The 27,611-nt window shown below is 44.5% G+C and overlaps 1 protein-coding gene and 1 long non-coding RNA gene across 2 annotated transcripts in view; both read left to right on the plus strand.

Annotated features, from left to right (window-relative positions):
* The window catches only part of LOC143786231 (uncharacterized), a 98,368-nt gene that overhangs the window by 61,693 nt on the left and 9,064 nt on the right, over nucleotides 1-27,611 (plus strand).
* LOC143785879 (uncharacterized) lies at nucleotides 522-27,404 on the plus strand. Its single transcript, XR_013218132.1, has 3 exons — nucleotides 522-587; nucleotides 13,169-13,969; nucleotides 26,822-27,404. It is a non-coding gene; the product is annotated as an uncharacterized LOC143785879 (long non-coding RNA).

A 27,611-nucleotide genomic window follows, 5' to 3' on the forward strand; every position in this document is an offset into this window, starting at 1 on the left:
ACAAAAAAGCATAAAAATAAGGTTCAAACCTGGAGTCACGGCAAAAAGGCAAAAATTGTTTGGATGCTGAAATGAGAAAACATTTTAGAGCTTAAGAAAAAATCTAAAAAATCTAAAAAAAAGTGTCTGGTCGTGAAATGGTTAATGATTTTTCATTTTTGATTATCACTGATTATATAAAGAACTTTATAACTCTGCAACCAAGCTTTATTAGCGCTCCCTAACCAGACTCAGCGAGAGCCAATGGGATTGCATGTCGACATTCTCAAGGCTGATGACATCATAAGATTTCTTACATGTAGTATCCCTCCGCTACACAGTATAGTCCCTTTCAATGCAAATCTCTTTACTGCAACGGTTTCACGTATGAATAACGGAGATGGCGACGATTATTATCAGCGATCTGGGTTATTATTGCATTGTGAACTATGAGATTGGAAGGTTTTATCTGGGATGTAGAGAAGATCTGGTCACTCGCGCAAAGGCTTTTGGGATGTGTGGTCAGCGGGAAACGGCGGAAGGTTCCAGTGTCCGTGGCTGGTGCTCAGGCGGAATGCCGGGCTGGTAGTTATGCGGTGATCGCCACGGTGAGATTTATGACTGGCGCCTTCTGGGGGTGACGGGGATCAGGCGGTTTTCTGTTTCTCGCCCCCATATGATGTGATAATGCTGAGCGGGCGGGCGTGAGGCCGGAGCTCTCCCCGGGGCTGCAGCACCATCCTGCCCGGCTGTACAGGGGACGTGCTGGGGCCGGTGCCCGGGCCTCCTGGCCGGATCTCCCACCACACCGCGCTGCTCCCACTAGATGGCGCCTGTGTTCCTCATAGTGTGAGGAAGGAAATGCTGCAGTAATAAGCGCCATAAGCGGGGTCTGGAGGCCTCTCCTCACAGCTGTGGGCGGATATTAGCAGCGATTTGTTCTGTTTCTAGTGATGTTTCCAGTTGTCACAGTCTGTTCTGTGCCCCATACACTGCGGCCATCTGCTAGTAATGTATTCTCCATGTGGGGGGGCTGGAGACTGATTATAGGGGTATTCCCAGCTCCGAGATCCTGCCCCAATACTGAATAACATTAGCTAATACCTCCAGTTAGACATATAGTATAGTTCTTCTGATTAGCTATGTCGCAGGGCATACCTCATGTGCAGGCATTGCAGTAGTGTAGGTATCCATGATTACGACCACTTATATAGTGACAGTTGTTAGTGGTCATGACCATGGATCCCAAAGCTACTGCAATGCCCTGCAACATAGCTAATCAGAAGAACTATACTACATTTCTAATATGAGGTATTTGCTAATATTATTATTACACCTACTGTATATTGGGATAGGATCTTAGAGATGAGAATACCCCTTTTACCCCCGATGGTGGTTTGCACGTTAATGACCCGGCCAATTTTTCCAATTCTGACCACTGTCCCTTTATGAGGTAATAACTCTGGAACGCTTCCATGGATCACGGTGATTCTTGTTTTCTCCTGACATATTGTACTTCCTGATATTGGTAACATTTCTTTTATTTGACTTTCATTTATTTATTTTGGTGAAAATTTCACAAATTTCCAACTTTGAATTTTTATGCCCTTAGATCACAGAGATATGTCACACAAAATACTTAATAAGTAACATTTCCCACATGTCTACTTTACATCAGCACAATTTTGGAACCAAATTTTTTTTTTTTCTGATAGGGAGTTATAAGGGTTAAAAGTTGACCAGCGATTTCTCATTTTTACAACACCATTTTTTTTTAGGGACCACATCACATTCGAAGTCACTGAGGGGTCTGTATGATAGAATATATGGGCGCACGGCAGAGCTCGGAAGGGGGGGGAGCGCTGTTTGACTTTTTCAGTGCAAAATTGGCTGGAATTCAGATCGGACACCATGTTGCGTTTGTAGATGTGCCATGTGACACGCCTCGGTGCCGGGGAAGAAGTGTTGCAGTAAGCGCTGTTCCCCGGCGCCGGGTGCTCAACACGGCTCTTATCATAAATAATTTTAAAAAACGTTGTGGGTTCCCCTCTATTCTTGATAAGTAGCCTTGCTGAAGTTGACAGCTGAGGGTTGCAAGTCCCCAGCTGTGAGTTTTGCCTGGCTGGCTGTCAAAAATAGAGGGGAACCTGCGCTGTTTTTTTTTTAACCCCTTAACGACCGCCGATACGCCTATGCCTTTTAATGGCGGTAGTTAAGGGTACTTAAACCACAGCGCTTTAACGGCGCTGTGGAAAAAGTGTATAGCGCCCCACAGAGTCAGATTTTCTCCGGGGGTAGCCGAGACCCCAGAGAACATGATTCGGGTCGGTTTTCACCGACCCCCGGGTTACGATCGCCGGTAGTTAACCGTTTACCGGCAACCACAAAAAAGAGCGATTTGCCATTTAATTTCTCCTCTGATGTGAAGCACTTTGGGAGTCATAGTGCTCACCACACATCTAGATAAGCTTCTTGGGGGGTCTAGTTCCCAAAATGGGGTCACTTGGGGGGGGTTTCCACTGTTTAGGCACATCAGGGGCTCTCCAAGCGCAACATGGCGTCCAATCTCAATTCCAGCCAATTCTGCATTGAAAAAAGTCAAACGGCGCTCCTTCCCTTCCGAGCTCTGCCATGCGCCCAGACAGTGGTTTACCCCCACATATGGGGTATCGGCGTACTCAGGAAAAATTTCACAACATCTTTGGTGGTCTAATTTCTCCTGTTACCATTGTGAAAATAAAAATTTTGGGGCAAAAAGATCATTTTTGTGGAAAAAATACGATTTTTGATTTTCACGGCTCTACGTTATAAACTTCTGTGAGGCGATTGGGGGTTCAAAGTGCTCACCACACATCTAGACAAGTTTCGTAAAGGGTCTAGTTTCAAAAATGGTGTCACTTGTGGGGGGTTTCCACTGGTTAAGGTACCGTCACACATAGCGACGCTGCAGCGATACAGACAATGATGCCAATCGCTGCAGCGTCGCTGTTTGGTCGCTGGAGAGCTGTCACACAGACCGCTCTCCAGCGACCAACGATGCCGAAGTCCCCTGGTAACCAGGGTAAACATCGGGTTGCTAAGCACAGGGCCGCGCTTAGTAACCCGATGTTTACCCTGGTTACCAATGTAAAAAAACAAACAAACACTACATACTCACCTTCGCGTCCCCTGCCGTCCGCTTCCTGCACTGACTGGGCGCCGGCACTAACAGCAGAGCGGTGACGTCACCGCTGTGCTGTACTTTCACTTTACGACCGGCGCTCAGTCAGAGCAGGAAGCGGACGGCGGGGGACGCGAAAGTGAGTATGTACTGTTAGTTATTTTACACTGGTAACCAGGGTAAACATCGGGTTACCAAGCGCGGCCCTGCGCTTAGTAACCCGATATTTACACTGGTTACCAGTGTAAAACATCGCTGGTATCGTTGCTTTTGCTGTCAAACACAACGATACACGGCGATCGGACGACCAAATAAAGTTCTGAACTTTATTCAACGACCAGCGACATCACAGCAGGATCCTGATCGCTGCTGCCTGTCAAACTAAACGATATCGCTAGCGAGGACGCTGCAACGTCACGGATCGCTAGCGATATCGTTTAGTGTGAAGGTACCTTTAGGCACATCAGGGGCATCCTAAACACAGCATGGCATCCGATCTCAATTCCAGCCAGTTCTGCGTTGAAAAAGTCAAACGGCGCTCCTCTTCCAAGCCCTGCCGTGCACCCAAACAGTGGTTTACCCCCACGTATCGGGTATCGGTGTATTCAGGAGAAATTGCACAACAAATTTTGTGGATCATTTTCTCTTTTTACACTTGTGAAAATAAAAAAATTGGTTCTAAAGTAAAATGTTTGTAAAAAAAAAAGTTGAATGTTAATTTTTTTCTTTCCACATTGCTTCACTTCCTGTGAAGCACGTAAAGGGTTAATAAAATTCTTGAATGTGGTTTTGAGCACCTTGAGGGGTGTAGTTTTTAGAATGGTGTCACTTTTGGGTATTTTCTGTTATGAACACCCCTCAAAGTGACTTTAAATGTGAAATGGTCCCTAAAAAAATGGTTTTGTTGTAAAAATGAGAAATCGCTGGTCAACTTTTAACCCTTATAACTTCACTTCCTAACAAAAAAAAATATTTTTTCCAAAATTGTGCTGATGTAAAGTTGGCATGTGGAAAATGTTATTTATTAATTATTTTGTGACATATCTCTCTGACTGACTTATGGGCATAAAAATTCAAAGTTTGAAAATCACAATTTTTACATTTTTTGCCATATTTCCGTTTTTTTCATAAATAAACGCAAGTAAAATCGAAGAAATTTTACCACTAACATGAAGTACAATATGTCACGAAAAAACAGTCTCAGAATCAGCGGCATCCGTTAAAGCGTTTCAGAGTTATAACCTCATAAAGTGACAGTGGTCAGAATTGTAAATGGCTCTGTCACTAAGGGGTTAAATTACCGTATTTATTTACAGCGCAGGTGCTGCAGATGAATACTCCCATCCGCCGCTCCTGCTGTCACTGTTATTACCTAAATGTAACTCATCATTCTCTCCTGCTTGCGCTGATTGCCAGCAGAGCAGGGGAGAATGATGAGAGCCTTGTTCAGCACCCTGCGCCGGGGAACAGCGCTTACTGTAACGCTTCTTCCCTAGCGCCCGTCCTTGTGGTACTCATGCGGCACACGCATGCCACACATGTGCCGCAAGTATTACACACATGGACACTGACATTTCCGGTACTGGAAACATCAGGATGTGTGAAAGAGACGTTATAGCGGGTTTTATGATTAGCAGCTGTCACACACTAAAAGATGCTTTTTATTGCAAAAAATAGTTTTTGCATCACCACATTTTGAGAGCTATAATTTTTCCATATTTTGGCCCACAGAGTTGTGTGAGGTCTTGTTTTTTGCGGGATGAATTGACGTTTTGATTGCTACCATTTTTGGGCACATGACTTTTTTTTTATCGCCTTCATTCCGATTTTTGGGAGGCAGAATGAACATTTATATAGTTCTGTGTTTGGTAAAATTGATAAAGCAGTTTTATACTTCGGGTCAGTACAATTACAGCGATACCTCATTTATACCATTTTTTTAATGTTTTGGTGCTTTTATATAAAAAAAAAATTCATTTTGTATCGCTTTATACTGAGGACTATAACTTTATTTTTCCGGTGATGGAGCTGTATGGGGCTAGTTTTTTGTGGTACAAGATGACGTTTTCAGCGGTACCATGGTTATTTATATCCGTCTTTTTGATCGCGTGTTATTCCACTGTTTGTTCAGCGGTATGATGATAAAGTATTGTTTTTTGCCTTTTTATATATGTATTTTTATTGTTTAGATTTTTTCATTCAAATATTTATTTTGTGATAGAATAAATATAGATTTTTTTGTATTATTATTACCGTTTATACTCGAGTATAAGCCGAGAATTTCAGCCCGTTTTTTTATTTTAGGCTGAAATTGCCCCTCTCGGCTTATACTTCAGTCATTCCCAGGGGTCGGCAGGGTGGGGGAACAGCAGCTGTCTAGTAATACTCACCTGCTCCTGGTGCGCTCCCTGGTTCTCCGGGCGCCGGCAGCTTCTCAAGTGGAGCCACATATTCATTACTGTAATGAGCAGTACCATGTGACCGCTCAATACAGGAAGAAGCTGCTGGCGCCAGAGAACCAGGGACGTGCAGGGACCGCGCCAGGACATTTACCTGTAGTTGCTGCATTTTCCACCCTAGGCTTATGCTCGAGTCATTAAGTTTTCCCAGTTTTTTTGTGGCAAAATTAGGGGTCTCAGCTTATACTTGAGTATATACGGTATTTAAAAAAATATATGTTTGTACAATTATTCAAAAACATTTTTTTTTACTTCATTCTAAGTTTTACACTTTGTCCCACTATGGGACAATTGTTTTGTGCAGGCTGAGCACTTCTATAGCATTCAGATGAAGCAGCATCAGCATGCCATAGAAGCTGTCAGCGCTGGAGTTCCTATGGACTAACCTGAGAGACTTCCTGACATGCACTGCGCATGACGGGAAGTTTCTCAACTCTGGTGACCCGCATGTCATCATGACGACATCGGGTTGCCATGGCAGCTATTGGGACCCCGCGTCATGCTGCGGGGTCTCTGACCCAAAGGCAGAGGGGCTGACAGCCCCTCTGCCGGCTCCAGAATGCTGCAATTGTGTTCGATCGCAGCATTTCAGGGGTTAAAGTGCCGGGTGTCAGTTGTGAGAATCGGCTGACACTTGGCCACATACCACCCGTGTGTGCGGCCGATCGCGCAGACTTACTAACCCGTCCATGGTCAGACAGGCCCAGGGCACATGGACAGGATAGTACGTCGCATGTCAGAGGGGTTAAAGAGAACCTGTCATTAGATTCCTGCTGCCTGAACCACAAGCATTATAAGTATGGCTACATGATTGCAGCCAGGTATATTTAATCTAAAATGCTGCTTCGCTTCTGACTAAATCTAGTTGGACTCCACCCCACTTCAGATGATTGACAGATCTCTTCCTATGTACGCACATGAGACCTGTCAATCACCTGGATCATTCTGGGGACCACATCAAAGTAGGTCAATCAAATGGCTTCTCAAGCAAAGGAGGCGATTCGTCAAAGTTATCACAAATCGGTTGGTAAAAAAAAATAAAATAGTGACTTTTGGCGTCCTCACTCCATTGTCACCCAGCTCTGAAAAAGTGGGATTGGGTGGGGACGTGGCTGCCCCCCACTCATCAAATTCATGACTTGTAGCAGTCGCTTCTCCACAAGTCTTACTCAAGTGAGGTGCACACCACTACGCACCTCGCCTGATATATGAAGTACGCCCCTTAATGAATCAGGTGCGTTTGCTCCAATTCCCCCACTCATCAAGATCAGTGAGAAAATGGCTGGTTTTGATGAATCAGAGCTAATAATAATCTTTATTTTTATATAGCGCTAACATATTCTGCAGCGCTGTACAGTTTGCACACATTATCATCGCTGTCCCCATTGGGGCTCACAATCTACATTCCCTATCAGTATGTCTTTGGACTGTGGGAGTTCATGCAGCCCAGGAATTTGCAGGAACTGGAGGCTTTATGCCAAGAAGAGTGGGCAGCTTTACCATCTGAGAAAATAAAGACCCTCATCCACAACTGCCACAAAAGACTTCAAGCTGTCATTGATGTTAGAGGGGGCAATATACGATATTAAGAAATGGGGTATGTGAACTTTTGATCAGGGTCATTGGGATGTTTTGGGATGTCGTTATGATTTAAAACGAGAAAGCACGGTAATGTGACAATAAATGGCTTCACCCAACCACAATAGAGTTTATTTAATTTTAGTGTCCATGATTAAGGACTGGTGTATAGTCAGAAATGCGTAGGAAGTTTATACTATATTGCTGGCTGGAATTGAAAATTTGAGTTTTTACCGCAGTGGGATACATTTCTATTTTATACCTGGATTTTCTGTCTGAAGGATTTTTTTCTTTTGGATCTGAACAGCATGGAGTGTAGCAAGAGTGGCTTCCCCTGTACTGAGAATCGTACTCATGTAGCAGGGATGAGCTGGTGGTTTCTATTTTTGCAATTTTAGAGGGAGATGATTTCTGAATATCACATCCATCATCTGCTGGCAGAGATGTGGGCTCAATTATTGAGCTTGCATCAAGGTCATAGTTGTCAACAGTCTGTAAATTTACGGACAGTCCATAAAAACCTGATGCTTTTCTCTGCTGTCCGTAGCATCCGGCAGAAATAAACACCGTCCAGTGAATTTCCCTCCCCACCCCTGAAGTTTGTACTGTACATGCGCTAAAAAGGCTGCCATGTGCAGTACAAACAGGACCTGTCCCGGAAGAAGACTAGAAGAGTCATGTGGGAGCCTGAAGGGTGGTGGCAGAAAATGGCGGAATTCTGCTGCAGACCTTCCTGCTGCTGCTCCCGGCTAGCTGAGCTGATGATCTGGGACTCGGTGAACTACAGGCAGGGGGGCCCGAATCCGATGCCAGCGCGCTGGTGTCTGCTGCTCCAGTCTGCTTAGCGTCATTCTATCTGAGACGTCTCAGTGCAGAGGTCACGTTGTTGTCACTACAGCGCGCTCTCTGTGCTGAGACGTCACAGGGAGTCAGAACTTAGAATATGCTGAGGCCTGACCGGAGCAGTGGACTCTGGAGCACTGGCAGCAGGGAACACAACGGGGAGAAAGGACCCCGAGTATAAGCCGAGATTTTCAGCCCATTTTTTTAATGCTGAAAGTCCCCCTCTCGGCTTATACTCGAGTCATACCCAGGGGTCGGCAGGGGAGGGGGAGTGGCAGCTGCGTAATAATACTCACCTGGTCCCTGCAGGTCACTGGTTCTCCCGGCGCCGCAGCTTCTTCCTGTACTGAGCGGTCACATGGTACCGCTTATTACAGTAATGAATATGGACCTGACTCCAATCTCATAGAGGTGGAGCCGCATATTCATTACTGTAATGAGCGGTAACGGTGACTGTTAAGTACAGGAAGAAGCTGCGGCGCTGGAGAACCAGGGACCTTGCCAGGAGCAGTTGAGTATAATGGGGAGGGGGAGCGCTGCGTTATATATTCACCTCTCCTGTGCCGCTCCGTTTTTCCTTCCTAATCAGACGCAGCACAGCCATCACTCTAGGCCTGTGCTCGCCGGGCGCCGCTTCCTCTTGCAGCATTATCGTCCCCAGCGCATGCATATTAAGTTTTTTTCCGGGCATGCGCAGTTGCGCTGCCCTTTGTACTTACAGCGCAGGCGCCAGGGACGATAATGCAGCAAGAGGAGGAGGCGCCCGGCGCGCACAGGCCCGGAGTGACGGCTGTGCTGCGTCTGATTGGGGGAAAGTCCCGCCCCCGGGACAATTTCAGGGTATTAGGGGGCACATTTTATAAACGTTTATTTCAGCGTGTGCAGGGAGCATAACTAAAAGAGCCACCTTGTTGGAATGCAGCATTTGTGCTGCACAAGGTGGCTCTTTTAGTTACAAACGCCTGAGGGGTGACAAGTTCCCTTTAACATACTTTTGTCTCAATTAATTGTACTTTTATTGGTACCTATTTTTACTTTGGAAATTTGCCAGTAGCTGCTGCATTTCCCACCCTAGGCTTATACTCGAGTCATTAAGTTTTCCCAGTTTTTTGTGGCAAAATTATACTTATACTCGGGTCGGCTTATACTCTAGTATATACGGTATTTGTTGTTTTTTTTTGTTTGTTTGTTTTATAAATGGAGCAATATATGGGGCCATTATACTGTATACAGCATTATTTGGGGTCCATTATTCTGTATGGAGCATTATGTGACGCCATTATTTATTGAGCACTATATGGGGTCATTATTCTGTATGTAGATTCATATGGGGCCCATTATGGGACATTATATGGGGCTAGTATACTGTCTGCAGGATTATATGGGGCCATTATACTTTAAAGAAGTTGTCCACTACAATAATTTTTTTTTCATAAATCTTGCTATTATGTGCCACTGAAAACATCCACTGTGTTTATTTTAGCAATATTACCTTTTATCATGCTGTAGCAGCACATCTTCAGTGCTGGATCCAGCTCTCATGGGGTTAATCGACAACTTCCTTTCTCCTGAATTATTGTGCTCTAATACAAGTTCCATGATGCATTGCACTCGCCTGTAATGCTGCACCTGGCACACCCACTCCAAAACACACCCAAACCCCTCCCTCTATCTTCAAAAAGATTTGTGATGTCATTTCTGTCCAACCTCCTCTTTACATTTGTCCAACCCACACTCCATTACACACAGATAGAGGGATAGATAGATAGATAGATAGATAGATAGATAGATAGATAGATAGATAGATATGGGATGGATGGATAGATAGATATGTATCTATATATCTATGTCTATTTCCATAGATATGTCCATATCCATGTTTCTAAACCCCTTTACCCCTGGAGATTTTTTCGTTTATTGCTCCCCTTCTTTCCAGGGCCATAATTTTTCCGTCAGTATGGCCATGTGAGGGCTTATCTTTTGCGGGACAAGTTCTACTTTTGAACGACATCATTGGTTTTACCATGTCGTGTAACAGAAAATGTGAAATAAATTCAAAGTGCGATGAAATTGCAAAAAAAGTGCAATACTACACTTGTTTTTTGCTTGGCTTTTTTGCTCGGTTCACTAAATGCTAAGGTTGTGTGCACACGTTGCAGATTTGATTGCAGATCCGCAGGGTTTTTTGCCGCACAGAATTGCATCAAATCCGCAGTGTAGTGCACAACCAATGTAAGTCTATGGGAGCCCCAGACTTGTTGTGCACATGCTGTGGAAAAAGCCGCACCGAAACGCACCTTTTTTTTTCCCCGCAGCATGTAACTTCTTTTTGTGCGGAACTGACGCGTTTCTGCACCCTCAGACTTTCATTGAGTCAGGCACATCCGCAGCAAAACCGCAGATGTAAAAAAGATCTGCAGTTTTGCTGCGGATGTGGGTCCGAGAAACGCTGCAGTTCGGGAGTAGGGAAGTGTGTGGGCGGTGACTGTATGCGTATATGTGTGTGCGGGCGGGGTCTGCAGGCTGTTCGGGTGTGTGCGGCACTGTTCGGGTGTGTGCGGGGGGGTCTTTTGGGGTGTGTGCAGGCATCATCCGATTGGACTACAAGTACGCAGCATCCAATCTGCAGCTAATTCGGATGTAAGGCTACTTTCACAGTTCCGTAGGTACGGGGCCGTCGGCCCGACGGACGTTGTGCTAAATTTAGCACAATGTGGGCAGCGGATGCATTTTTACAACGCCCATTGTGATGAGGGGGCGGAGTTCCGGCCGCGCATGCGCGTTTGGAAATGGTGGACACGTCGCACAAAAAATGTTACATTGAACCAAAACATGACAGATCCGTCGCACGACGGATACGACGTGTGCCCATCCATCGCGATCCGTCGCTAATACAAGTCTATGGGGAAAAATCGCATCCTGCAAGCACATTTGCAGGATCCGTTTTTTGCCCATAACGACGGATTGCGACGGAGCCCAGAAGACGGAAGTGTGAAAGTAGCCTAATCCGGACAGTGGACACGCACCCTACACTATCCATACATCTATCAATAGATATATCTATAGATAGATATTTGAATAGATAGATGTATGCATCTATAGATCTATCTATATGTAGATCTGTCTATCCATTTCATCTATCTGTGTGTAATTGTGTGGGTGGTTGGACAAATGTAAAAGAGGAGGTTGGACAATAATGACATCACAAATCTTTTTTTTTTTTGTTCAATAATATATCTTTATTTAGCTTTCAAAAATGCACAAAAACCGCACCAAAAAAATAAAAAAAATGCTTCAAAACTGCATCAAAACTGCACCAAAAACTGCACCAAAAAAATAAAAAAATGCTTCAAAACTGTGAAAAAAACGCACCAAAAACTGCATCAATACCGCAGCAAAAACTGCATCAAAACCGCAGCAAAAACTGCAGCAAAAACACAAGAAAACTGCATCAAAACTGCACCAAAAACTGCATCAAAACCGCACCAAAAACTGCATCAAAACCGCACAAAAAACCGACATCAAAATGTGAGCAAAATGCATCAAAAACGCAGCTGCATTTTCTGCAAGGAGATGCAGATTTTGTGCAGAAAATTCTGCACCCAAATCTGCAACATGTGCACACAGCATAATACAGACCTGCCATTATGATTCTCCAGGTGATTACGAGTTCATAGACACCAAACACGTCTAGGTTATTTTTTATCTAAGTGGTGAAAAAAATTCCAAAGTTTGCTAAAAGGAAATAAAATAATTGCGCCATTTTCTGATACCCGTAGCGTCTATATTTTCTGAGATATCGGGTTGGGTGGGGGCTAATTTTTTGCGCGCTGAGCTGACGTTTTTAATGATACCACTTTTGTGCAGATTCGATCTTTTGATCACCCGTTATTGTATTTTAATGCAATGTCACGGCGACCCTTGGCTTTTGATTTTTTTTTCTCGCTACGCCGTTTAGCGGTCATGTAAAATTTTTTTGTTGTATTGAAAACAGCTGACATGTTGCGTCTTTGAAGTGGGCTCACTGCCGAAGCCCACCTCAAAGCGGGGGATACTGCCAGCTGACGTACTATTCCGTCAGCTGGCAGAAAGGGGTTAATGAACAATATGTTTCAGTTAAAAAAAAGGAAAAAAAAAATGGCGTGGGCTCCCGCGCAATTTTCTGCGCCAGAGGGGGAAAGCCGACAGCCGGTGGCCAATATTAGTAGCCTGCTATGAATATCAGCCCGCAGCTGTCTGCGTAGCCTTTACTGGCTATTAAAATAGGGGGACCCCCCAAAACAATGACGTGGGGTCCCCCTATATTTTATAGCTAGAAAGGCTACGCAGACAGTGCGGGCTGATATTCATAGCCTAGAGAGGGGCCATGGATATTGGTCCCCCCCCCCGCGCCCCGGCTACAGATACCAGCCTGCAGCCGCCCCGGAAATGGCGCATCTGTGAAATGCGCCAATTCCGGCACTTAGCCCCTCTCTTCCCACTCCCCTGTAGCGGTGGGATATGGGGTAGTAAAGGGTTAATGCCACCTTGCTATTGTAAGGTGACATTAAGCTGGGTTAATAATGGAGAGGCATCAATAAGACACCTATCCATTATTAATCCTATAGTAGTGAAAGAGTTTAAAAAAAAAAAAAAAAGACACAGACAGAAAAAAAGTATTTTAATATTCTTCATTTCACCATACTTACCATACTTCAGCGCCTGCAAAAAACGTAAAATAATAAACCGTATACTACCTGTCCCACGACGATCTCCCGTATAGAACAGTGACATCGGGTTATGTCACTGCTCTATAGTACCTTCAGTGACACACTGACAGGAGGCAATGGCTCCTGCAGTGCATCACTGAGAGGTTACCTTAGTTCACTGGTCTCACTTTATGGCAATTGCTGTGTGGGAAAATTTCTCACACAGCAATGCCAAAAGTGAGACTAGGGACTATTTTCTCACAGGGGCGTGGGAATACATTGTGAGGAATACATTGTGGAAGGATACCTTCCATCGTTGTATTCCTGGAGCCCCTGGAGAGTGGTTGCATCAGCTGATGCTGCCGTTCTCCACGGGAGATCGGCGAGGGACACTCGTTTTAATTGGATTTCTGCGGATCAGGGAGTATATTGTTTGTTTATTATTTTAATATTTTTTACAGGTGACACTGGCTTCGGGGAACAAAGTGACAAGTGATGGTGAGTGTTATGATCCGGTGACCCTGGAGCCGCATGAGACATTCTCTGGAGTAGGTGGTACCTGTACTGACCGCAACCCTAAACTGACACCGCAACTAGAAGTAGCCGTGGGGTGTATCTAACACGTCCTAGACACCTCGACACAGCCGGAGGACTAAATACCCCTATAGATGGAAATGGGAATTCTATCTTGCCTCAGAGCAGAACCCCAAAGGATAGGCAGCCCCCCACAAATACTGACCGTGAGGATAAGAGGAACGACACACGCAGGCAGAGAGCAGGATTCAGCAAAAGAGGCACTTCTAGCCAAATAGAAAAGGATAGGACAGAACTCCAAGCGGTCAGTATTAAAACCCTAAAAATATCCACAGCAGATAATACAAAATATTCTACATCAACTAAAGACATAGAATGTATATCTGCATCTCCAGAGAATCCAGCATGACTGAAAAATCCAAACAAAGTCTAAGCTGGACAAAAACACAATAAATTGCACTGAAATGTAAAGCACACAGAATGTGTGCTACAGAGACAAAAACCAGACACTTATCTTAGCTGAATTGACAGCAAGGCATAAGGAGCCAGACAGAGATGCAATCCCTCCAAGAACAATGGACAACTGGCAGGGACTCATGGATACTGCACACCCAAATACCCAGTAGAGCTGCAATCAGCAGAAACACCTGCCCTGGATTACAACCCAGAGACAACTGCACTACCACCAACAACCACCGGAGGGAGCCCAAGAGCAGAATTCACAACAGGTGAGTATTTAATCTGTTATATGTACTGTATGTCTATATGTATGTTGTATGTGTCATGTTGCATGTCGTCGCATGTTGCATGTCATCACATGTTGCATGTCACATGGTGCATGTCATCGCATGTTGCATTTCAACGCATCTCATCGCACGTTGCATGTCGTATGTTGCATGTTATCGCATGTTACCGCATGTCGTCACATGTTGCAATGCTGCATGTCGTCACATGCTGCATGTCATCGCATGTTGCATGTCGTATTTTGCATGGTGCATGTCACAAGTCGCATGTCGTCACATGTTGCATGTCGAATGGTGCATGTCATCGCATGTTGGAACATGTCGCCGCATGTTGCATGTGTCATGTTGCATGTCGCATGATGCCGCATGTTGCCGCATGTTGTATGTCACATGTCATTGCATGTCACATGATGGCGCATGTTGTCACATGTTGCATGTCGCCACATGTTGCATGTTGTCACATGTTGCATGTTACATGGTGTATGTTGTATGTACTGTATATGTGTATGTTTTTTTTTTTACATTTAACTAATATTGGATGATGGGACTACTACTGTCCGATCATTGGCTAATGTGTCACTCACTGTCACTGTAGCAGGCAGAGCCCGATGGGACTTGTAGTCCCATCGGACGATGCCTGCTCACAGAGACACACAGCAATGACGCCTGCCCGCCGCAGACCCCAGCACGGCCAGCGGACCCACCGCACCGCCCGCCGCAGCCCCACGGCACATCCCGGCGCAGGCACCACGGCACATCCCGCAGACTCCCCCGCGTCCGCCCATCCCAGCACAGCGTTCACATCCCTGCCTACTACCTAGCCCCGCCAGCCCCCAGCACAGCGCGCCCACAGCCCAGTCACTCTTGATGAGTGACCGCTGTCTGTGGCAGCTGGGTCACGCCTGCTCAAGACGTCACATCAATTTCCAGAGTCTGGAAATTGATGTGACGTCAGCGGAAATTAACGGCGGCTGCAGCCTGGGCGTCACGTGACCTGGACTCAGCCACCAGCATAGCTCCGCTCACAGGTGAAAACGGCAACGGAAGGTATTTACACAATTTATTAGGGGCCCTGGGGGGATACATTGGGGAGGTTAATTGAAGGTAGTGGACAACCCCTTTAACCCCTTCCCGACCTTTGACGTCACGTAGGCGTCATGAAAGTCGGTGCCAATCCGACGCCTATGTGGGGTCATGGAATGATCGCGTCCCTGTAGATCGGGTGAAAGGGTTAACTCCAATTTCACCCGATCTGCAGGGACAGGGGGAGTGGTACTTCAGCCCAGGGGGGGTGGCTTCACCCCCCCCCCCCCCCTTCATGGCTACGATCGCTCTGATTGGCTGTTTCACTTTCAACAGCCAATCAGAGCAATTTGTAATATTTCACCTATGAAAAGTGGTGAAATATTACAATCCAGCCATGGCCGATGCTGCAATATCATCGGCCATGGCTGGAAACACTGGTCTGCACACCGCCACCGATCTCCTCCCCGGTCCTCCGTCCTGTGCTCCGCTCCCCTCCGTCCTCCTGTCCGCTCCCCCCGTGCTCCGATTTCCCCCCCTCATACTTACCTAGCCTCCCGGTGTCCATCCGTCTTCTCCACGGGCGCCACCATCTTCCAAAAGGGCGGGCGCAGTGCGCCGGCCGGCAGATTCGTTCCAGCTACATTTTGATCACAGTGATCAAAATAAAAAAAATAGTAAATGACCCCCCCCCCTTTATCACCCCCATACGTAGAGACAATAATAAAATAAAGAAAATATATATATTTTTTTTCCACTAGGGTTAGAACTAGGGTTAGGGGTTAGCTTATTGGCCGCTGCGGATTCGTAGCAGTGATCCATCAGGTTTACAGTACCATCCGCTGTGCCCATGGTGCGGAAAATCCCGCACGGAAATGCTGCGTTGTATTTTCCGCAGCATGTTAATTCTTTGCGCGGATTCCGCAGCGTTTTACACCTGTTCCTCAATAGGAATCCGCAGGTGAAATCCGCATAAAAAACACTGGAAATCCGCGGTAAATCCGCAGGTAAAACGCAGTGCCTTTTACCTGCGGATTTTTCAAAAATGGTGCGGAAATATCTCACACGAATCCGCAACGTGGGCACATAGCCTTAGGGTTGGAATTAGGGCTAGGGTTGGAAATAGGGTTAAGAATAGGCTTGTCTTTAGGGTTATGGTTAGGGGTGTGTTGGGGTTAAAGTTGTGGTTAGGGTTGGGATTAGGGTTAGGATTAGGGGTGGGATTAGGGTTAGGGTTGTGATTAGGGTTATGGCTAGAGTTGGGATTAGGGTTAGGGATGTGTTGGGGTTAGTGTTGGAGTTAGAATTGAGGGGTTTCCACTGTTTAGACACATCAGGGGTCTCCAAACGCAACATGGCGCCACCATTGATTCCAGCCAATCTTGCGTTCAAAAAGTCAAATGGTGCTCCCTCCCTTCCGAGCCCTGACGTGCGCCCAAACAGTGGTTTACCCCCACATATGGGGTACCAGCATACTCAGGACAAACTGGGCAACAACTATTGGGGTCCAATTTCTCCTGTTACCCTTGTGAAAATAAAAAATTGTTTGCTAAAACATCATTTTTGAGGAAAGAAAAATGATTTTTTATTTTTATTTTCACGGCTCTGTGTTGTAAACTTCTGTGAAGCACTTGGGGGTTCAAAGTGCTCATTACACATCTAGATAAGTTCCTTGGGGGGTCTAGTTTCCAAAATGGTGTCACTTGTGGGGGGTTTCTACTGTTTAGGCACATCAGGGGCTCTGCAAACGTAACATGATGCCCGCAGACCATTCCATCAAAGTCTGCATACCAAAACGTCACTACTTCCCTTCCGAGCCCCGGCATGTGCCCAAACAGTAGTTTACCCCCCCCATATGGGGTATCGGCGTACTCAGGAGAAACTGGACAACAACTCTTGGGGTCAAATTTCTCCTGTTACCCTTGGGAAAATTAAAAAATTCTGGGTTAAAAAAATATTTTTGAGGAAAGAAAACACATTATTTTCACGTCTCTGCGTTATAAACTTCTGTGAAGCACTTGGGGGTTCAAAGTGCTCACCACACATCTAGATAAGTTCCTTTGGGGGTCTAGTTTCCAAAATGGGGTCACTTGTGGGGGAGCTCCAATATTTAGGCACACAGGGGCTCTCCAAACGTGACATGGTATCCGCTGATGATTGGAGCTAATTTTCCATTCAAAAAGCCAAATGGCGTGCCTTCCCTTCCGAGCCCTGCCGTGCACCCAAACAGTGGTTTACCCCCACATATGGGGTATCATCGTACTCAGGACAAACTGGACAACAACATTTGGTGTCCAATTTCTCCTGTTACCCTTGGGAAAATACAAAATTCCGGGCTAAAAATCATTTTTGAGGAAAGAAAAATAATTTTTTATTTTCATGGCTCTGCGTTATAAACGTCTGTGAAGCACCTGGGGGTATAAAGTGCTCACTATGCATCTAGATAAGTTCCTTGGGGGGGTCTAGTTTCCAAAATGGGGTCACTTGTAGGGGAGCTCCAATGTTCCAATATTTAGGCACACAGGGGCTCTCCAAACGCGACATGGTGTCCGCTAACGATTGGAGCTAATTTTCCATTCAAAAAGTCAAATGGCGCGCCTTCCCTTCCGAGCCTTGCCGTGCACCCAAACAGTGGTTTAGCCCCACATATGAGGTATTGGCGTACTCAGGAGAAATTTCCCAGCAAACTTTAGGATCCATTTTATCCTGTTGCCCATGTGAAAATGAAAAATTTGAGGCAAAAATAATTTTTGTGTGAAAAAAAAGTACTTTTTCATTTTTACGGATCAATTTGTGAAGCACCTGAGGGTTTAAAGTGCTCACTATGCTTCTAGATAAGTTCCTTGGGGGGTCTAGTTTCCAAAATGGGGTCACTTGTGGGGGAGCTCCAATGTTTAGACACACGGGGGCTCTTCAAACGCGACATGGTGTCCGCTAAAGATTGGAGCCAATTTTTCATTCAAAAAGTCAAATGGCGCTCCTTCCCTTCCGAGCCCTGCCGTGCGCCCAAACAGTTGTTTACCCCCACATATGAGGTATCAGCTTACTCAGGACAAATTGGACAACAATATTCGTGGTCCAGTTTCTCCTTTTACCCTTGGGAAAATAAAAAAATTGTTGCTAAAAGATCACTTTTGTGACTAAAAAGTTAAATGTTAATTTTTTCCTTCCATGTTGCTTCTACTGCTGTGAAACACCTGAAGGGTTAATAAACTTCTTGAATGTGGTTTTGAGCACCTTGAGGGGTTCAGTTTTTAGAATGGTGTCACTTTTGGGTATTTTCAGCCATATAGAACCCTCAAACTGACTTAAAATGTGAGGTGGCCCCTAAAAAAAATGGTTTTGTAAATTTTGTTGTAAAAATGAGAAATCACTGGTCAAATTTTAACCCTTGTAACTTCTTAGCAAAAAAAAATTTTGTTTCCAAAATTGTGCTGATGTAAAGTAGACATGTGGGAAATGTTATTTATTAACTATTTTGTGGCACATAACTCTCTGGTTTAACAGAATAAAAATTCAAAATGTGAAAATTGCGAAATTTTCAAAATTTTTGCCAAATTTCCGTTTTTTTCACAAATAAACTCAGAAATTATCGACCTAAATTTACCACTAACATGAAGCCCAATATGTCACGAAAAAACAGTCTCCAAACCGCTAGGATCCGTTGAAGCGTTCCTGAGTTATTACCTCATAAAGGGACACTGGTCAGAATTGCAAAAAACGGCCAGGTCATTAAGGTCAAAATAGGCTGGGTCATGAAGGGGTTAAGGAACATTATATGGGGCCAATATACTGTATGGTGAATATATTGGGTCCATTATTCTGTATGGAGCAATATATTGGGTCTATTATTATGTATGGAACATTATATGAGGCTATTATTCTGTATGGAACATTATATGTGACCCATAGGAATTGAAAATTCATAATACCAAATTACCCAGAGGGTAAATAAGCCCTAATTAAGGAGACATTAAAACATGGATTTTATTATACTTTGTTAAGCAGTGTGCCTGTGCAATCTCACTATTATAATCTCTATAAAAAATGTGTATAGCCCCAACCCTATGAGAAAGCTTGTTAGGCAAAACTTGTTGGGGAAGCTATGTGTTAGTTTTAGCTAGCACAAGTGATGCCTGTGTATCCTAGGGATAGAAACTCTAACCCATAAACTGCAGTCATGGTGGATATAGTATTGCTCTGAATAGGAATTACATTGATGGATCAATCTGATGGTTTGTGTATTCCTTCCTTTCCTTATCCTCCTGCCTATTTTGGTAAAGGTACCGTCACATTTAGCGACGCTGCAGCGATCTAGACAACGATCCCGATCACTGCAGCGTCGCTGTGTGGTCGCTGGAGAGCTGTCACACAGATGGCTCTCCAGCGACCAACTATGCGAAGTCCCCTGGTAACCAGGGTAAACATCGGGTTACTAAGCGCAGGGCCGCGCTTAGTAACCCGATGTTTACCCTGGTTACCAGTGAAGACATCGCTGAATCGGCGTCACACACGCCGATTCAGCGATGTCTACGGGAGATCCAGCGACGAAATAAAGTTCTGGCCTTTCTGCTCTGACCAACGATGGCACAGCAGGATCCTGATCGCTGCTGCCTGTCAAACTCAACGATATCGCTATCCAGGACGCTGCAACATCACGGATCGCTAGCGATATCGTTCAGTGTGAAGGTACCTTAAGTGCTGTTGTATGATAGTGGTAATCAGTTATCCCTGTTTTGTATTTGTGTCTTTTTTCCCTTACATCTCTGTACCAAACCGCATGGGGTGGGGGAGGGGACAGGTTAGGATTTAACATGATCATATGTATGATCCTACAACGAAAAAAGGAGCCACAGCTGAGTGAAATATGAAAGCGAGATGAAACAGTTATATTAAAATACAAAATGTCTTTATTAGTCAAAACAGCTCACTCACATAAATTGAGCGGGCATGTAGCCCACTAACAACAAACATGACAAAAGTTAAAATTGAGGAAGAAAAAGAAAACCAGGTGTCACTACAACCAGGAGACCTCCATAACAACATGCAAAGATAGCAAATGAGGATTAAGCTGAATAACGAACCCTGTGCGTGTGTAGTAAAACTCTGCAGAAACAAGAATTGTCGCACAGGGAAAAATGACACAAAAAGAATTTACCCCAATCAGCTCTAGTAAAGATCATATGGACATGTAAGGGGTATTAACCCATCCCATTTGCCATATGCTTGACAAGATCAGGGAAAGAAACAGCAGCTCACATTGCATGAGATGCTACAGTGCTTACCCATGTGGGGAGGAGGAGTGCACGCTAACCCTGGACATGTGTTTCGTGTAGTTGGCTTCCTCAGGGGGCGGTATAGACCACCTTTGCATGCAAGATATATACAGTCAAAAGTGTTCGAAATTAGCACCGCATTAATTGCGGTGCATGTGCAGTGTGGTCCCACCTCCGGCTGTCCAAGCTATGGAGCGGGTAAAGAGAAAACTTCCTGTGACGTCATCTACCCGCACCGAGCCAACAGGACGCCTTCAATGATGCGAGGCGGCAAGGGTCCCACCGCACATGCGCTCAATGCCACGCCATTTTGAATGTGGACAATAAATTAAAGCATGCCTGGTAAGTATATTAATGCAGTATGCAAAGGATATATATGAAAAAATTATAAAACAACAGTTAATGAAGGAACAACAATATAATGAACATAGATGATGAAAGACAGAAGATAAAGTCCTCAGCACATAAATTAATATATTCTTCACTATTCCATACGATGTCCGTCCACTACATGATACTGAAGTCCATTCAATAATTAGGAATAGAGAACCATCTAATGAAGTGGAGAAGATCCCCTAGATGTTCCTAGTGATATAACACTGTTAAAAAGATCATAAAAAAGAGAAAAAATAAAAACATACAACATTAGTGGGGGAGAAAAGAAAAAGGAAATGCAAAAACCATCTATAAACCAAAAACAGACAGAGCTACATAGGTGAGCATAAATAATGCTAACTAATAACTCCTAATACAGGCCATGAAGGAAATGCAGCATTGTATTCATAAAAAACAAAGGATAATTTCTCATTGAGACCATGCGGGTACATCGTGCCCAAAGTAACAATCCAATGGCATCCAAGCTGTGCCAGGACCTGTTTCAAATCCCCACCTCTCGTACCACAATGCCCCTTATCTATCCCACGGATCTTTAATGCGGTCAGGTCAGAGTAATGTCACAGCTTGAAATGCCTAGGAATGGTTTTGAGCTCAACATCTCCATCCAACTGTTTGGCCGCCACGATGTCCCTCACATGCTCCCGTGTCCTAATATTAAATTCACGCAATGTAAGCCCACATAAATTAGGTTACCGATGCAGATGGCATAGTACACCACGTGGGTGGTACTACATGTGATAAAGCTAGTTATCCTGCAATTCCTACTACCATTAGCAGTTGTAAATGATGTAGTTCGGACAATATTCCAGCAAGTTGCACAAGCACCACAAGGATAACAACCCCATTTTTGCTTACCTGCCCCAAAAGGATTTGGGGGATTGGCCACATAGTGTCTTCTAACCAAAATATCACACAAATTTCTACCTCTCTTCGCCGTCCGAAGCGGATGGTCCGGAATCACTCATTTAAGAGTGGGTTCTGTTTTTTAACACTGGCTAATGTTTCTGTAGAATCCTGCAAATGGATTCCCATTGATCGTTAAAAGTGGTAATAAAACGCAAAGACGGATCCTTTTTAGTGCTGGTCTTTGTTGAACAGAGAGGTTGATCTCTCGGTGCTTTCCTGGCCAATTGGTAACCCTATTTAATGCTCCTATTGCTGTAACTTTGATCCCGGAATCTGCTGGAGAGGTCACGAGCCTAGGCCTCAAATTGCCCATCCACTGAGCAAATCCTCCTCCGTAGGAACTGCCCAATTGGGACAGCTCGTATTGTAGAGGAGACATGCACTAGACACATGTAGTAATGAATTGACCGACGTTTCCTTACGGAATACGTCGGTCTGCACCATACATATCATCAATCATAACTCTGATGTCCAAAAAAAAATCAATTTTTTATTGCGATTTTATACGTTAAATTGATATTATAGTGATTCTGATTTAGCTCATGGTTGAAATCACGAAGCCCAGGCTCGGGACCCTGCCAAACGATGAAAATATCATCTATATACCGATACCAGCACTGCGTATGGGAAGCGGCGCGAGCACCATCACCAAGAACCTCCCTCTCCCATAATCCGAGAAAGAAGTTTGAGTATGATGGCGCACACGCCGCGCCCATCGCAGTGCTACGTGTGCTGGAGAAAGAACCTGTCCTTAAAGGTGAAAAAATTGTCAGCACAAATTCCAGCAGTTCCAGGACAAGAGAGCACAGATCAGGGTCTAGATTGCTGGTTTCAAGAAAAAAATGTAACCGACCTTAAGCCATTGGGATGTCCAATACTCGTATAGAGCGACTCCACATCAATTGTGACCAGGAGCATGTCTGGTTCCATAGTTAAGCCACTTAATTTCCCCAGGACGTCTGTAGTGTCCCTGACATAGGAGGGCAGCGTCTCCACCAATGGATGAAGGTAATATTCAATGAATTTACATGTTGGATCACATAGCCCTCCAATGCCAGTAACAATAGGACGCCCTTGCGGAAATAGGGGATCCTTGTGGATCTTAGGCAGCAAGTAAAAAGTAGGGATAACCAGATCTTTGACAACAAGGCCCTCATAGATTTTCTTGGGGATGATGCCCTGTTGAAAAGCTTTTTCCAATATCCCACTAAGGATTGCCGAGAAATCACCAACAGGATTTTTAGATAATGAAATGTCTGCTGCTCTATCCCTGAGTTGGCGGAAAGCCTCCTTTTTATACAGATCCGTCAGCCAGATGACCACGTTCCCCACCCTTGTCCGCTGGCTTAATAACCACATCCTTCATCAATTTTAATTCCTTCAGCACCTGTCGATGTGCCCTAGTTAAATTGTCCCTCCTCCTTTAACTCGGGATATTTTGAAAATGTGCCAACACAAATCTCGATTTGTGGACATAAAGAAATGGAGGAGAACGTGGTAGACCTGGTCAGAACGGACGCTGAAAGGTACCTTGGGCAGGGGTGGTGTTCTCCCTTTCAAGTTCCTCCAGGATAGCCACTGTTTCCCGTTCCATTGTAGTGTCAAGGCAATCTACACCAGCTGGCCCTTGCTGGACAAGATCATAGTAAGGTTGGAGGCCCAGGCCTCTACCTAACATCAAGAGTACCCCTGAGACAGGAATAGTTAGGGACCCAGTTCCAGGGACTGTTTTAGCCCCCTCTCCCTTACATCTGTCATAGCATGACAACAACATACATTATATTGGGTCCCAAATTGTCCTCCATACAGTGTAATACCTCCATATAGTCCTCCATACACTATAATGGCCCCGCATATCTCTTTATACAGTATAATGGGCCCAAGAAATACTCCATATTACAGTTATATGAAAAAGTTTGGGCACCCCTATTAATCTTAAGCTTAATGTTATATAAAAATTGTTTTTTTTTGCAACAGCTATTTCAGTTTCATATATCTAATAACTGTTGGACACAGTAACGTTTCTGCCTTGAAATGAGGCTTATTGTGCTAACAGAAAATGTGCAATCTGCATTCAAACAAAATTTGACAGGTGCATAACTATGGGCACCCTTATCATTTTCTTGTTTTAAATACTCCTACCTACTTTTTACTGACTTCCTAAAGCACTTTTTTTGGTTTTGTAACCTCATTGAGCTTTGAACTTCATAGCCAGGTGTATGCAATCATGAGAAAAGCTACTTAAAGTGGCCACTTGCAAGTTGTTCTCCTGTTTGAATCTCCTCTGAAGAGTGGCATCATGGGCTCCTCAAAACAACTGTCAAATGATCTGAAAACAAAGATTATTCAACATAGTTGTTCAGGGGAAGGATACAAAAAGCTGTCTCCGAGATTTAACCTGTCAATTTCCACTGTGAGGAACATATTAAGGAAATGGAAGAACACAGGTACAGTTCTTGTTAAGGCCAGAAGTGGCAGGCCAAGAAAAACATCAGAAAGGCAGAGAAGAAGAATGGTGAGATCAGTCAAGGACAATCCTCAGACCACCTCCAGAGAGCTGCAGCATCAACTTGCTGCAGATGGTGTCACTGTGCATCGGTCAACTATACAACGCACTTTGCACAAGGTGAAGCTGTATGGGAGAGTGATGCGAAAGAAGCCGTTTCTGCAAGCACGCTACAAACAGAGTCGGCTGAGGTATGCAAAAGCACATTTGGAGAAGCCAATTTCTTTTTGGAAGAAGGTCCTGTGGACTGATGAAACCAAGATTGAGTTGTTTGGTCATGCAAAAAGGCGTTATGCATGGCGGCCAAAAAACACAGCATTCCAAGAAATACACTTGCTACCCACAGTAAAATTTGGTGGAGGTTCCATCATGCTTTGGGGCTGTGTGGCCAATGCCGGCACCGGGAATCTTGTTAAAGTTGCGAGACGCATGGATTCCTCTCAGTATCAGCAGATTCTTGACAATAATGTTCATGATTCAGTGACAAAGTTGAAGTTACGCAGGGGATTGATCTTTCAGCAAGACAATGATCCAAAACACCGCTCCAAATCTACTAAGGCTTTCATGCAGAGGAACAATTACACTGTTCTGGAATGGCCATCCCAGTCCCCAGACCTGAATATCATTGAATATCTGTGGGATCATTTGAAGAGGGCTGTCCATCCTCGGCGACCATCAAACTTAACTGAACTGGAATTGTTTTGTAAAGAAGAATGGTCAAAAATACCTTCATCCAGGAACTCATTAAAAGCTACAGGAAGTGACTAGAGGCTGTTATTTTTGCAAAAGGAGGATCTACTAAATATTAATGTCACTTTTCTGGTGAGGTGCCCATACTTATGCACCTGTCAAATTTTGTTTGAATGCAGATTGCACATTTTCTTTTAGTACAATAAACCTTATTTCAAGGCAGAAACATTACTGTGTCCAACAGTTATTAGATATATGAAACTGAAATAGCTGTTGCAAAATAAAACAATTTTTATAAAACAAAGATATATATATATATATATATATATATATATATATATATATAGAGATATATATTTATTCCATGTTTTGTATTGAATGTAAAGCAATTATCCCTTGTAAGTCTCTACATATAGAAGGAACAATTGTAACCCAGCGCAGATAACTCTCTTTTATATCTTTGGACTATATTGTTTTTAGTTACGGATAGGAGTGACCGTAACATTATCTGCTGCAGGTTTACTAGGTTATTAGCGCTACTGGTGTTTTTAGTAGAATTTTTATAAAACATTAAGATTAATAGGGGTGCCCAAACTTTTTCTTAAACCGTATTTTTCGGACTATAAGATGCACCGAACCATAAGACGCACCTCAAATTTGGGGTGAAAATTGCAGAAAAAAAGATTTTTTTATAAGATGGGGGTCCGTCTTATTGTCCGAATTTACAGAATCTTACCTGAGGGCTGGCGGTGGCATAGCAGGGTCACAGAAGGCATGGTGTCAGCGGAGGTGGGGTGATGCGGCACGGCGTGCACCTGAGCAGGGTCCCTTCCTGCTTAGGTGGGCGACACCACGGCCTGGTGTCCATGGGAGGGTTGCATCAGTGGTTACCGACAGAGGTGTGGGGATGAGGAGGCGCAGTGAGTGGTATGGCGTGAGAGGGGTCCCTTTCACCGGTGAGGTGATGCAGCAGCCCGGTAAGCAGCAGAGTCGGGTGAATCCTGTTATCATCGGTGGTGGCAGCCATCTTCCTGAGGCCGCGCGTGCGCAGATGGAGATCGCGGCGGCCATTTTCCTGAAGCCAAGATCTAAATCCGCGATCTCCATCTGCGCACGCGCGGCCTCAGGAAGATGGCCGCCACCATCGATAACAACAGGATTTACCTGGCTCTGCTGCTTACCGGGCTGCTGCATCAACTCACCGGTGAAAGGGACCCTGCTCACTGCACCTCCTCATCCCCTCAAGTCTGCCGCTGCACCTCTGCCGCCACGGTAAGCCAGCATTGCGACTATTAGACTCACCCCCTATTTTCCCCCCTTTTTTGGGGGGGAAAAAGTGCGTCTTGTAGTCCGAAAAATACGGTAACTGTACATAATGGTCCCCACATTAAAAATAGAAATATTCGGCTCTCCCCAGTGCTCCAGACTCGATAGCGAGTACTCTGAAGCTCGTCACTGCTCAGCACAGCTGGAGCGGAATAGTGAAGTTATTATTGCACCTGCTGCGCTGAGACATTAGATGCAGAAGGAGAATTTTGGCTGAGATCCCTCATTCATTATTACCTTCAACTGTATCAGAATCCAGGATGCTGAAGAGTTGGAGTGATGCCGGTGAAGGGTGGTGCGAACATCGTGGGCCAAATATAATCACCCTGCCAGAGAGATTTTGTCCGCAGGCCAGACATTGACATATGACATTTATATCAGAAATGAATGCCAAAAAAGAAAAAAATGTTTCCAACCTCACAAAAATACAACATCTCCAGATAAAACATTGCTTAAATAATGCAAAAATAAAACTGCTAGTGCATTTAGTGAAGGAAATCACTTTGCCATAATGCAGTTACTTACAGTGATGCCTGCTTCTATCACTACACGCCGCTGTACTGACTGATGGCAGCCTCAGTGATCTAGGAGGCAGAGATATCAGCATCTTTTGGCGACTCAGGTACCACATGAGTTTGTAGTAAAAGCCTCCACCTAGAACATTCCACGTGAGTTTTCCTTCTGTCTGTGACTTTTATATTATTACTTTCACAGCTTTGACATCCAGGAAAATATCTGAAGAATATCAAAGCTGAAGCCATAATGGAGAAAGGAGAAAGTGATGTGCGGGATGATGAATGGTGCAAAGAGGACGTTCCTACAGGTAACTGCCCCAGTGAGGAGTCACCACTAAATAAAGCAGAGAAGATGCAATATTTCCTCATTCACCAGACCGGACAATTGAAGTTTTATGTTATATGTTTTTTTTTTATATCCAAGAAGTATCATTTCTCCTTGCAGAGATTGACATGCTAAGCATGCCGAGATGAGGAAACTTAAAGCAGGGCTGTGGAGTCGGAGTTAGTTTTGGTCGGAGTCGGTAGAAATGTACAGACTCCAGCTTTAAAAAAAATGTATTAATATTTCATAATTGAACTTTCATATGAATTTTATAAATGTAAAGGTACCTTCACACTAAACGACTTTACAACGAGAACGACAATGATCCGTGACGTTGCAGCGTCCTGGATAGCGATATCGTGTTTGACATGCAGCAGCGATCTGGATCCCGCTGTGATATCGCTGGTCGTTATTTAAAGTTCAGAACTTTATTTGGTCGTCAGACCGGCGTGTATCGTTGTTTTTGACAGCAAAAGCAACGATGCCAGCAATGTTTTACAATGGTAACCAGGGTAAATATCGGGTTACTAAGCGCAGGGCCGCGCTTAGCAACCCATTATTTACCCTGGTTACCATTGTAAAAGTAAAAAAAAAAAAAACACTACATACTCACCTTCTGATGTCTGTCATGTCCCCCGGCGTCCACGCTGCTGCTCAGAGCTTC

The sequence above is a fragment of the Ranitomeya variabilis genome, chromosome 7 (assembly GCF_051348905.1).
Source record: "Ranitomeya variabilis isolate aRanVar5 chromosome 7, aRanVar5.hap1, whole genome shotgun sequence".
NCBI classification, from domain to species: domain Eukaryota; kingdom Metazoa; phylum Chordata; class Amphibia; order Anura; family Dendrobatidae; genus Ranitomeya; species Ranitomeya variabilis.